The sequence below is a fragment of the Jaculus jaculus genome, chromosome 6 (assembly GCF_020740685.1).
Source record: "Jaculus jaculus isolate mJacJac1 chromosome 6, mJacJac1.mat.Y.cur, whole genome shotgun sequence".
In the NCBI taxonomy this organism is placed as follows: Eukaryota; Metazoa; Chordata; class Mammalia; order Rodentia; family Dipodidae; genus Jaculus; species Jaculus jaculus.
The window spans coordinates 67,035,980-67,050,063 of NC_059107.1; positions in this window are offsets into that span (position 1 = coordinate 67,035,980).

Sequence of the window (14,084 nt, forward strand, 5' to 3'; positions counted from 1 at the left end):
CCAGCTATTATAAATTGAGCAGCAATAAACATGGTAGAGCACGTACTTCTAAGGAAATGAGATGAGTCCTTTGGATATATGCCTAGGAGTGCTATAGCTGGGTCATATGGTAGATCAATCTTTAGCTGTTTTAGGAACCTCCACACTGTTTTCCACAATGGCTGGACCAGATTGCATTCCCACCAGCAGTGCAGAAGGGTTCCTCTTTTTCCACATCCCCGCCAACATTTATGATCATTTGTTTTCATGATGGTGGCCAATCTGACAGGAGTGAGATGGAATCGCAATGTGGTTTTAATCTGCATTTCCCTGAGGACTAGTGACGTACAACATTTTTTTAGATGCTTATATGCCATTCGTATTTCTTCCCTTGAGAATGCTCTATTTAGCTCCATAGCCCATTTTTTGATTGGCTTGTTTGATTCCTTATTATTTAACTTTTTGAGTTCTTGGTATATCCTAGATACTAATCTTCTATCAGATATATAGCTGGCGAAGATTTTTTCCCATTCTGTAGGTTGCCTCTTTGCTTTTTTCACTGTGTCCTTTGCAGTGCAAAATCTTTGTAATTTCATGAGGTCCCAGTGATTAATCTGTGGTTTTATTGCCTGAGAAATTGGGGTTGTATTCAGAAAGTCTTTGCCAAGACCAATATGTTGAAGGGTTTCCCCTATTGTTTCCTCTAGCAGTTTCATAGTTTCAGGTCTCATGTTCAAGTCTTTAATCCATTTGGACTTAATTCTTGTGCATGGCGAGAGAGAAGAATCAATTTTCGTCCTTCTGCAGATATATATCCAGTTTTCAAAACACCATTTGCTGAAGAGGCTGTCTTTTCTCCAGTGAATATTTTTGGCATTTTTATCGAATATCTGGTGGCTATAGCTACTTGGGCTTACATCTGGGTCCTCTATTCTGTTCCACTGATCTACATGTCTGTTTTTGTGCCAGTACCATGCTGTTTTTGTTACTATGGCTCTGTAGTATAGGTTAAAATCAGGTATGGTGATACCACCAGCCTTATTTTTGTTGCTCAGTATTATTTTAGATATTCGAGGTTTTTTGTGATTCCAAATGAATTTTTGGATTGTTTTTTCTATTTCCATGAAGAAAGCCTTTGGAATTTTGATAGGGATTGCATTAAATGTGTAGATTGCTCTTGGTAAGATTGCCATTTTCACAATATTGATTCTTCCAATCCAGGAACAAGGGATGTTTCTCCACTTTCTAGTGTCTTCTGCAATTTCTCGCATGAGTGTTTTAAAGTTCTCATTGTAGAGATTCTTTACTTCCTTGGTTAGGTTTATTCCAAGGTACTTTATTTTTTTTGATGCAATTGTGAATGGGAGTGATTCTCTGATTTCATCCTCTGTGTGTTTGTTGTTAGCATATATGAAGGCTACTGATTTCTGTGTATTCATTTTGTATCCTGCTACATTGCTGTAGGTTTTGATCAGCTCTAACAGTTTGCTAGTAGAGTCTTTAGGGTCCTTTATGTATAGAATCATGTCATCTGCAAATAATCATAACTTGATCTCTTTCTTTCCAATTTGTATCCCTTTTATGTGTGTCTCTTGCCTTATTGCTATGGCTAAGACTTCCAAAACTATATTAAATAAAAGCGGGGACAGTGGACACCCTTGTCTTGTTCCTGATTTTAGTGGAAAAGCTTCCATTTTTTTCCCCATTTAGTAATATGTTGGCTGTAGGCTTGTCGTAAATAGCCTTTATTGTATTGAGATATGTTCCTTCTATTAAACTCTTGAATTTTTATGCTTCCCTAAACTTTATATTGTTACTACATTATGTGTATCCTGCTTTCTTTTCTTTGTTGTGTATTGATTTGTGTCCTCCAGATAAGATGTGAGTTCTAACCCCTGTTACCTCAGAATGGGACCTCATTTGGAAATAGGGTCTTTGAAAAGATAAAGGTGAAATGAGATAATAAGGGTGGGAATTAGTGCAGTATGACTAGAGTGCTTATCAAAAGGGAAAATTTGACTCAGAAAGACACAAACTGGGAGTAGGCCATGTGAAGCCTAGAGTGACACTACTAGAAGCCAGGTAGGTGACAATAACCACACCCCTCCTTACCACCTTCCAAGGTGAGACAGCCCTGTGGAACCTCTGTGTCAACTTGTAGCCTCCAGAGCTGTGGCACATATTTGTGTTGTAAACGTCACCTAATGGGTGATCTTATCCATCATTCAATGCTGTGTACTTGAAACTGGTTTGCAAGTGGAGATGAGACCACTTATTTTCTGTGCCATATCCCACATGTACTACAGCCCATCCATCTGGCCTTGAAAAGTTATATGGCTTGCTTTAGTCCTCTTTGCTGTTGTGTTTTGTTTTGTTTGGGTTTGATTTCTTTTTCTTTCTTTTTTTTTTTTTTTCTTTATCTTTTGGTGTTTTGAGGTGGGGGTCTCGCTCTAGCCCAGGCTGACCAGGATTTCACTATGTAGTCTTAGGGTGGCCTCAAACTCTCAGTGATCCTCCTACCTCTGCCTCCCAAGTGCTGGGATTAAAGGTGTGCACTAACACCCCAGCTCTTGTTTGGGTTTTGATTTTTGTGACAAGGTCCACCTGTGCCTTCTGAGTTCTACGATTACATGCCAAGATTCCTTATGAGTTTGTGTTACTATTTTTTTTTCTGTTTTTTCGAGGTTGGGTTTCACTCTAACTCATGATGACCTGGAATTTACTATGTAGTCTCAGGATAGCCTTGAACTCATGGTGATTCTCCCACCTCTGCCTCCCCAAGTGCTAGGATTAAAGGTGTGTGCCACCATGCCCTGCTTTTGTGTTTATATATATACACACACACACACATACACACACACACATATATATACATACATATATATATATTTAATGTAAAAGGTACTGTCTTGAATCTCCTGACACAGTAAACCCTAGGAGTGGAATTGCCATGGGTAAACACAGTCTGAAACTGAGTAGTTGCAGCTACAGCAATAACACACTTGGCAAGATAACTCTAAATTTCTCTGCCAGGCAGTAAAGCTTACACTTAGCAACAGACAGTGAGCCCTCTTTCTGCCCTACATTCTCCTAAACACTGGATATATGTCTTTCATTTTTGCCAATCTGATGAGTGGCTTTAATTTGTATTTTCCTTATTTTTAATGAGGTCAATCATCTTTTATAAAGTTTTTGGCAATGCATGTTTTGTTTAGTTCAAAATAACCTGTTTATATTTTCCTTGCCTTTTTTCTTACTTATTTCTGGCAGTTCTTTATATATTGTGGACTCTAATTTCACACTGGTTATAGGTTTTGCAAATATCTTGTAATTGTCCTGCTGTTTATCTTTTTTTTTTATTTACAGTGTCTTTTATGAGCAAAAGTTTTTTTCTTTCCTTTTAAATAGGCATTATTATTACTACTGTTACTTTTGCTATTATTTTTAGAGCAGTTTCAGGTTCACAGCAAAGTTGAGCAGAAGGTACAGAGAGTTCCCAGATACCTGCTGGTGGAATTGTTCAGGCTCCCTGAAGCATACATTGGCTAGGAGACAGAGCTTAGGCAAGCCCTGGCCAGGTGCCTGCCATTCTGGCCAGGAATCCTGGCCAAAAGTCAACAAGTTCCAGGATGAAAGCACTGGGAGAGGTTGGGGGAGGGCAAGGAGCTTGAGGAAATGCTTGGGGATGGGAGACATGCTCAGGATGTTTACTGCGGTGTTTTTGCAGATATACACACATATGTCAATATTCTTTTTTTTTTTTTGGTTTTCTAAGGTAGGGTCTCACACTAGCTCAGGCTGACCTGGAATTCACTATGTGTTCTCAGGGTGGCCTCGAACTCTCAGCGATCCTCCTACCTCTGCCTCCCGAGTGCTGGGATTAAAGGTGTGTGCCACCACGCCCGGCTTCAATATTCATTTTAAAATTCATCAAATTAGCCGGGTGTGGTAGTGCACACCTTTAATCCTAGCACTCAGGAGGCACAGGTAGGAGGATCGCCGTGCGTTCAAGGCCACCCTGAGACTACATAGTGAATTCCAGGTCAGCCTGGACCAGAGTGAAACCTTACCTCAAAACAAAACAAAACAAAACAAAACAAAAAAATCATCAAGTTAGACACTTTCAATGTGTACAGTTTGCAAAGTAGGTGACAATTTTCAGTATTAACAGACAGATCCCATTCTGGTAGCAGATGCCTGAAATCCTAGCACTTGGTACTGAGGAAGGAGGATTGTAAGTTCAAAGCCTGCATAGGTTATATAGTGAGACCCTAACTCAAAAAAATCTAAAAGAGGGCTGGAGAAATGGCTTAGAGGTTAAGGTGCATGGCTGCGAAGCCTACAGACCCAGGTTTGATTCTCCAGGTCCCACAGAAGCCAGATGCTCATAGTGGCACATGCATCTGGAGTTCGTATGCAGTGGCTAGAAGTCTTGGTGCAGCCATTCTCTTTCTCTCTCTCTGACTGTAATAAATAAATAAAAATAAAATATTTTTAAAATTCTAAAAGAAAGAAAAAGGAGAGACAGAGAAGGAAGGAGAGAGAATAAAGAGAAAGAGAGGAAAGAAGGAAGGAAGGAAAGAAGGGAGGAAGAAAGGGAGGTTATTCTCTAAAACATTCATAATACTGGTTGCAGGATCATGAAGAGTCTTAATTTCACTTTTTGCGTTTTCTGTTTACTTTTGGTTTGTTTGTTTGTTTGTTTCAAGGTAGAGTCTTGCTGTAGCCAAGGCTGACCTGCAACTCACTCTGTAGTCTCAGACTGGCCTCAAACTCACAGCCATCCTCCTACCTCTGCCTCCTGAGTGCTGTAATTAAAGGATTGAGCCACTATGCCCAGCTCTCTTTGTTTTTTGTGTGTGTTTTTTCATTTTTTTGCTTTTAGTTCAAAATTTGCAAAACTGAAGGAGGGATCTTATCTTTTGTTAAAAGAAAGCAATTTTCACAGTTCATATTTAGCCATTGTGGTGGTTTGATTCAGGGGTTCCCCCTCCCATAAATTTAGGTGTTCTGAATGCTGATAGACATTTGGGAATTGATATCTCCAGAAGGCAGTGTGTTGTTGGGAGTAGGCTTATGGGTGTTATAGCCAGTTTCCCCATGCCAGTGTTTGGCACACTCTCCTGTTGCTATGGTCCCCCTTATGTTGGCCATGGGGTGATGTCCACCCTCTGCTCATGCCATTGTTTCCCCGGCCATCATGGAGCTTCCCCTTGAGCCGGTAAGCCAAAATAAACCTCTTTCTTTCCCCACAAGCTGCTCTTGCTTGGATGATTTCTAGCAGCAACGTGAACCTGACTGCAACAGTAAAGCGGTACCAAGGAGTGGGATTGCTGCTAGATACCTTTATGTGGCTTTGGCCTTTTGGAGCTGATTTGCAAGAAGAATGTGGAAGGATTTGAAACCTTGGCTTAAGAGACGCCTTGTAGTGCTATAAGTAGAGCTTGATGGACTATTCTGGTCAGAGCTGCAAGACTTTTTAATGCAGTAAGTACTATGGACTGTGAGGTTTGGCTTATGAGGGTGAGAAAGAGCTTCACTTGGACTGGGCTTGAAACAGTTTGTGTGAGAAGCTTGCTCATGTGAGAAGCTCAACCCCTGCCCTGAGAAGTTGTGCAGGGTTGCTTTGAATAGAAATGAACTGATATGAGCAGAAGGATATGGCGCAGAAAAAAAAAAAAATCTTTGGGTGAACTGCTGCCCATTCAGCTGCAAGGAAGATATTACAACCTTTGAGACTGGGCCAGCTGACCTGCACTGGGGCAACAGGAAGAATGTAGACTCTTTTGGAGGGGCCTGAGTGCTCAAGGAGTGTCCTGCTCTTCAAGGTCTGCTTTATTCCAACCTGTATCAACAAACTATCATCCTACCTGATATTGTGGAGTACAAGAAATGCACGAAAGATCATTGAGTTTGTAACATGGTCTTGTGTTTTGGAAATGGCCATGGGCAGTGTGAAGCAGGTTTGCTGGATGCCTGCATAGAGACCCCCATGGGGCCATGAGGATGACTATGCATTGCAGTGGAGATCCAGTGGAGATGCCAAGACCATGAGATGGCTGCCAAGGAGAGCTGCTGGCCCCAATGAAGTTTTCCAGGACTGTGAGTAGACTAGCCGGAGGGGCAGAATTGGAATGTCACAGACTTGTTGCTGGCTAGAATTATTGGACTTGGAGATTTGTCACTAGAGTTGTTTGACTTGAAGCTACAGAATTTGATGCTTGCCCTGGTTGTTTAAATCTTGTATTGGTGGAATATTTCTTTGCTATGCCCATGCCATCTTTTGTAGTGTGAATGTTTATTCTGTGCCATTATGGGTTTTTGGAGGTTATTTTTTGGTATTATGGCTCAGTTAAAAGACCTTGGATTATGGGGATATATGAGCATAATTAGGATTGATAAAAACTATGAGGACTTTATATAAGGAAGCTCTGGGTAAAAAGAGCTGCTTATTTTCTTCCACTTGGCTGCCAGAGCTGCTTGCTGCCTTCCAGCATGGATTAAAGACCAGTGCAGATTGAAGACCAGCATTAACTGAAGAACCGAGTGGATCGAAACCCAGCAACTCCTCAGGAAGCCTCCAGGCCTTCAGTGCCAGATTGGGACTGCTGAGGCATCTGGCCATGTGGATTGAGCAGCTACCAGATTCCTTGATTCTCGGGCCTGCAACTGCTATTGGACTGCTGTAAGTTAATCCAATAAATTCCCTTTTGAAAATAATTCATTCTAGCAGTTCTGTTCCTTTAGAGAACCCTGACTATTACAGATTTTGGATTGATAAAAACTATGGGGACTTTTAAAGTTGGGCTGAATGCATTGTATTTTACATCATGTGTGGTTATCAGTTTATGGGGGCCAGGGTTGGAATGTGGTGGTTTGATTCAGGTGTCCCCCATAAACTTAGGTGTTGTGAATGCTAGGTTCCCAGCTGATGGAGATTTGGGAATTAATGTCTCCTGGAGGGAATGTATTGTTGGGGGTGAGTTTATGGGTATTATGGTCAGTTTCCCCATGCCAGTGTTTGGCACCCTCTTCTGTTCCTGTTGCCCACCTTAGGTGGGCCAGGGGATGATGTCCATCCTCTGCTCATGCCATAGTTTTCCCCTGCCATCAAGGAGCTTCCCCTTGAGTCTATAAGCCAAAATAAACCTCTTTTTTTCCCCACAAATTGCTCTTGGTTGGGTGAATTCTATCAGAAATGCAAACCTGACTACAACAGCCATCTTCATTTGGGTTGAATCATAACAGAAAAGAAAGTTTCTGTTCAAGATCCTCACTTTAGCACTGAGCCAGGTGCAAAGCACCCTCCCTGGTCTGAGACCCACAGCCAACCTCTCACCCAAGTAGAACACTGGCTCTCCTGCAGGCACACAACAATGTTTCACTCCTCTACACAGGACCCTGAGAATCCGTCTATCTTTAAACAAAGATTGAAAAAAATGTGAAGGGATTCCTTAATTCATCACCTTCAACCAATTCATCTACCTGTTAACTCGTGAGAATTACAAGTATGAAATACTTGAAATTTGTAATTTGAAATTTGTAACATTTAATGGAACAACTCATATGTTCAAAAATTAGGTCAAGTAACATGCCTTAGTGTATTAAAACATGACTTAATAAAACTTATGGGAACAAGAGCTGCAGCACACTCTTGCATTTAGTATTAACTCCTAGTGCAAGAGTGTGGTGCAGATCTTTGTGTTTTCTGATACTTTAAATTTTCCCAAAGTACAGTGAGACACAGATGCACATGCATGAAGTCCCAGCACTCAGGAGACTAAGATGGGAGAATCACTTGAACCCAGGTGTTTGGGGCCAGATTGACAGTAAGACACTAGCTCAAAAAAATCAAAACCAACTTTCATAATAAAAAAGTAAGTGTCTGGCATGGTGGCACAAGCCTTTGATCCCAGCACTTGAGAGGCAGAGGAAGGATTGCCATCTGAGTTCATGGCCAGCCTGAGACTGCATAGTGAATTCCAGGTCATGCTGAGCTAGAGCAAGACCCTACCTTTGAAAACAAAAGAAAAAAAAAACAAACATTTAGCAGGGAATGATGACACACACCTTAATCCCAGTTCAGGAAGCAGAGGTCGAGGGTCACTGTGAGTTTGAGGCTATCAGCCTGGGCTAGTGAGACCCTACCTACAAAACAAAACAAAGAACTTCCGGTTGAGATGGCAGCATAGGTACCACGCCAAAGCAGCCTGGGGGGAAAACAGACCAAAATAACTCAGCAAAATACACACTTTTACTAAAAAGTGAGGTGTATAGGAAATTGAAGCAGCAGCAGAGAAGTAGAAGAGTGCAAGAGCATCCAGAGCCTGCACAGGCCGGCAAAAGCAGCCCCGGGCAGTTCCGCCAACCAAGGCGGCGGAGCACCAGAAAGCCACCAGGCTCGGCTTCAGCCACAGGAAAAGCCAGGTGCGGGAGCTTCCCCTCACACCAGCGCTCTCCGCAACTCAGGAAACGTGAGGGGAGAGCGGCAGCGAGCAACGGAGAGGCAGACCGCGAGGTAGAAGAACACGTGGAACAGCGAGACAACCAGAGCAGCTGCGGCTCTCTCCCCTCCCCCACTGCCTGAGCCCAGCTCCAGCGAACAGAGCAGCGGTCTGGGAACACAGCCACGCCAACTTGGGCTGACAGCGGGACCAAAGCAGGAGCAGATTTCGGCAGCAACTTCAGCAGCTCCAGAACCGGTACCAGCAGCCCCAGCAGCAGCAGACCCAGGAGTGGCAGCAGCGGCAGACCCAGCAGCAGCAGCTTCAGCAACAGCAGTGGCTCCAGAAGTGGCAGCTACAGCAGCAGCAGCAGAGGCAACAGCAGCAGTGGGCCCAGCAGCAGCAGCTTCAGCTGCTGACAGACCCAGCAGAGGCAGCTTTCGCAGCAGCAGTTCCAGCAGCGGGGGTGTGATCTGCAGGGCCACAGTTGCCAGGCTCAGATAGCCCCACAGGAAAAGACAGTGCCCAGCTCCAGAAATCAGAACAGCAGCCTGACGACCAGGCAGCAACTTGACAGAGACCAAAATCATCCAAGGTAACTGGGATTGCACCAGGTAAGGGTCTCACTTGGTCACAAGCTGACTTGGATCCCTCAATAGACCAGAAATCTTAACCTCTATGGTGATAGAGGATCTGGTTGTTATAATAACTACTCTTGCATACATACTTGGGGCTGTTTTTGATTGGATGGGTACAGTGTTTAGTTAACTTTTAGAATCTACCTGTATTTTATTTCACTCAGCCTACTTGAATACTCCCATAGCAGGGAAACTCAACCCCTAGGAGCACCTTTGTAGATACTGTGAGTCTTAAGAGCCACATCTAACACCTTAAGCTCCTACCCTGAAAATATATAACATCAAATCAATTGATACAGCTAAGAATACCCAGCTAGCTAGAAAATCCAAGCAGTAACTTAATCGAAGATGCAAAAATATATACATTATAACACAAGAAACACTAAAAAGCAAGACGATATAAGTCCACCTAAAAGTATTAATGCATCAGAAATGACCTCCAGTGAGAATGACTTAGAGGAAATGCCTGAGAAAGATTTCAAAAGAATGATTGTAAATATGTTCAAAGAAGTCAGAGAACAAATCAAAGGAGTCAAAGAGGAACTTAAAGAGGAAATCAAACGAATCAAGGAAGACGCAGGACACCAATTTCATGAAATAAAGAAGGCAATATAAGACAGAAATAAGGAAATAAAAATAATAAAGAAAATCCAGTGAGAATAACTAGCAATGAAGAACACACTTAATGAAATAAAAATCTCTGTAGACAATCTCACCAGTAGAATGGATGAAGGAGAGGACAGAATATCTAAGCAAGAAGACCAGGTGGCAGATCTAATACAGTCCAACAAAGAGAAATACAAACATATAGAAAAGTATTAGTGGAAATTTCAAGATATTCGGGACACTATGAAAAGATCAAATATAAGAATTCAGGGCATAGTAGAAGGAGAAGAATTCCACTCCAAAGGTATAGTAGGATCTTCAACAAAATCATAGAAGAAAATTTCCCCCAAATTGGGAAAGAGGTGCCAATGCAGATACAGGAAGCCTTTAGAACCCCAGCCAGACAAAACCTGGAAAGAACCTCTGCTCGCTATATTATAATCAAACTTCCAAACACATACACCAAAGAAAAAATATTGAAAGCAGTTAGAAAAATCAAGTTACCTACAAAAGTAAGCCCATCAGGATTACAGCAGATTATTCAACACAAACTTTTAAAGCCAGAAGGCCCTGGAGTGATATATTCCAAGTTCTGAAAGATAACAACTGTCAACCAAGGTTACTTTATCATGCAAAGTTATCCATTCAAATAGATAGAGAAATAAGGACATTCCATGACAAAAGTAGGCTGAAGGAGTATTCGAAGACAAAACCAGCTCTACAGAAAATACCTGAGAGAATCCTCCATGCTGAAGAAAAGGAAAAGCACACATACAAGGACCCTAGAAAAAACAAGCAATACTCAAATACTAGTTATCACAAGAGAGCACAGGTAAAATGGAACCACAAAAAAAAAAAAAAAAAAAGGCGAACATAAATACACACCTTTCAATAATATCTCTGAATATCAATGGCCTCAATGGCCCAACCAAAAGACAGGTTTGCAGACTGGTTTAAAAGCAGGATCCTACAATTTGTTGTACTAAGAAACTCACCTTTCTACAAAGGATAGACATTATCTTAGGGTGAAAGGTAGGAAAACGGTGTTTCAAGCAAATGGGCCTAGAAAACAAGCAGGGGTTGCTATCCTAATATCTGACAAGATAGACTTCAGTCCAATGTTAGTGTTAGTCAAGAAAGATAAGGAAGGTCACTTTATGTTGATTAAGGGCACACTCCAACAGAAGGACATTACAATCCTAAACATATATGCACCTAACATGTGGGCTCAGAAATTCATCAAACAAACACTATTAGAACTAAGGTCACAGATAACACCAAACACAGTGGTGGTGGTTGACTTTAACACCCCACTGTCATCAATTGACAGGTCATCCCAGGAAAAAATAAACAGAGAGGCATCTAGACTAAATGAGGTCATTGAAGGAATGGACCTAACAGTCCATATATACAGGACATTTCATCCAAAGGCTGCAGAATATACATTCTTTTCAGCAGCACATGGAACATTCTCTAAAATAGACCATATATTAGGACACAAAGCAAATCTTAACAAATTCAGGAAAATTGAAATAATTCCTTGCATTCTATCTGACCACAATGGAATTAAACTACAAATCAGTAGCAAGAAAGGCTATAGAGCATACACAAAATCATGGAAACTAAACAATACACTTCTAAATAATGAATGGGTCAATGAAGAAATCAAGAAGGAAATCAAAAAATTTATAGAGTCAAACGATAATGAGAACACAACATATCAAAATATCTGGGACATAATGAAGGCAGTTCTAAGAGGTAACTTTATAGCCTTAAGTGTCTATATTAAGAAATTAGAGCCTGGCGTGGTGGCGCACGCCTTTAATCCCAGCACTTGGGAGGCAGAGGTAGGAGGATCGCCATGAGTTTGAGGCCACCCTGAGACTACATAGTTAATTCCAGGTCAGCCTGGGCTAGAGTGAGACCCTACCTCGAAAAACCAAAAACAAAAACAAAAAAAAAAAAAGAAATTAGAAAGATCGCAAGTAAATGACCTAATGCTTCACCTTAAAGCTTTGGAAAAAGAAGAACAAGGCAAACCAAAAATTAGTAGGCGGAAGAAATAATAAAGATTATGGCAGAAATTAATGAAATAGAAACAAACAAAAATCCAAAGAATTAATGAAACAAAGAGTTGGTTCTTTGAAAGGATAAACAACATTGATAAACCCTTAGCAAATCTGACCAAAAGAAAGAGAGAAGAGACACACCTTAATAAAATCAGAGATGAACAAGTTAAGTAACATCACAACAGACTCCAGAGAAATTCAAAAAATCATAGGGACATACTGTAAAAGCATATACTCCACAAAGTATGAAAATCTGAAAGAAATGGATGATTTCCTTGATTTATATGACCTACCTAAATTAAATCAAAATGAGATTAATCACTTAAATAAACCTATACCAAACATGGACATTTGACCAGTTATTAATAATCTCCCAACTATAAAAAGACCAGGCCCAGATGGATTCAATGCTGAATTTTACCAGACCTTTAAGGGAGAGCTAACACCATTGCTTCTTAAGCTTTTCCAGGAAATAGAAAAAGAAGGAATTCTACCAAACTCCTTCTATGAAGCCAGCATCACCCTGATACCAAAACCAGGCAATGAGAGAACAAAAAAAGAAAATTACAGACCAATCTCCCTCATGAACATAGATGCAAAACTTCTCAAGAAAATATTGGCAAACAGAATACAAGAGTATATGAAAAACATCATTCACCCTGACCAAGTAGGCTTTATCCCAGAGATGCAGGGATGGTTCAATATACACAAATCTATAAAAGTAATACATTATATAAACGGGTTGAAGGACAAAAATCACATGATCATCTCATTGGATGCAGAGAAAGCATTTGACAATATCCAACATCCCTTCATGATAAAAGTCCTACAGAGACTGGGAATAGAAGGAACATATCTCAATATAATAAAAGCTATTTATGACAAGCCTACAGCCAACATATTACTAAATGGGGAAAAAATGGAAGCTTTTCCACTAAAATCAGGATCAAGACAAGGGTGTCCACTGTCCCCACTTTTATTTAATATAGTTTTGGAAGTCTTAGCCATAGCAATAAGGCAAGAGACACACATAAACAGGATACAAATTAGAAAGGAAGAGATCAAGTTATCATTATTTGCAAATGACATGATTCTATACATAAAGGCCCCTAAAAACTCTACTAGCAAACTGTTAGAGCTGATCACAACCTAAAGCATGTAGCAGGATACAAAATAAATACACAGAAATCAGTAGCCTTCATATATGCTAACAACAAACACACAGAGGATGAAATCAGAGAATCACACCCATTCACAATTGCATCAAAAAATAAATAATTAAATAAATAAAGTACCTTGGAATAAACCTAACCAAGGAAGTAAAGAATCTCTACAATGAATACTTTAAAACACTCATGCGAGAAATTGCAGAAGACACTAGAAAGTGGAGAAACGTCCCCTGTTCCTGGATTGGAAGAATCAATATTGTGAAAATGGCAATCTTACCAAGAGCAATCTACACATTTAATGCAATCCCTATCAAAATTCCAAAGGCATTCTTCATGGAAATAGAAAAAACAATCCAAAAATTCATTTGGAATCACAAAAAACCTCGAATATCTAAAATAATACTGAGCAACAAAAATAAGGCTGGTGGTATCACCATACCTGATTTTTCACCTATACTGCAGAGTCATGGTAACAAAAACAGCATGGTACTGGCACAAAAACAGACATGTAGATCAGTGGAACAGAATAGAGGACCCAGATGTAAGCCCAAGTAGCTATAGCCACCAGATATTCGATAAAAATGCCAAAAATATTCACTGGAGAAAAGACAGCCTCTTCAGCAAATGGTGTTTTGAAAACTGGATATATATCTGCAGAAGGACGAAAATTGATTCTTCTCTCTCGCCATGCACAAGAATTAAGTCCAAATGGATTAAAGACTTGAACATGAGACCTGAAACTCTGAAACTGCTAGAGGAAACAATAGGGGAAACCCTTCAACATATTGGTCTTGGCAAAGACTTTCTGAATACAACCCCAATTTCTCAGGCAATAAAACCACAGATTAATCACTGGGACCTCATGAAATTACAAAGATTTTGCACTGCAAAGGACACAGTGAAAAAAGCAAAGAGGCAACCTTCAGAATGGGAAAAAATCTTCGCCAGCTATATATCTGATAGAAGATTAGTATCTAGGATATACCAAGAACTCAAAAAGTTAAATAATAAGGAATCAAACAAGCCAATCAAAAAATGGGCTATGGAGCTAAATAGAGCATTCTCAAGGGAAGAAATACGAATGGCATATAAGCATCTAAAAAAATGTTGTACGTCACTAGTCCTCAGGGAAATGCAGATTAAAACCACATTGCGATTCCATCTCACTCCTGTCAGATT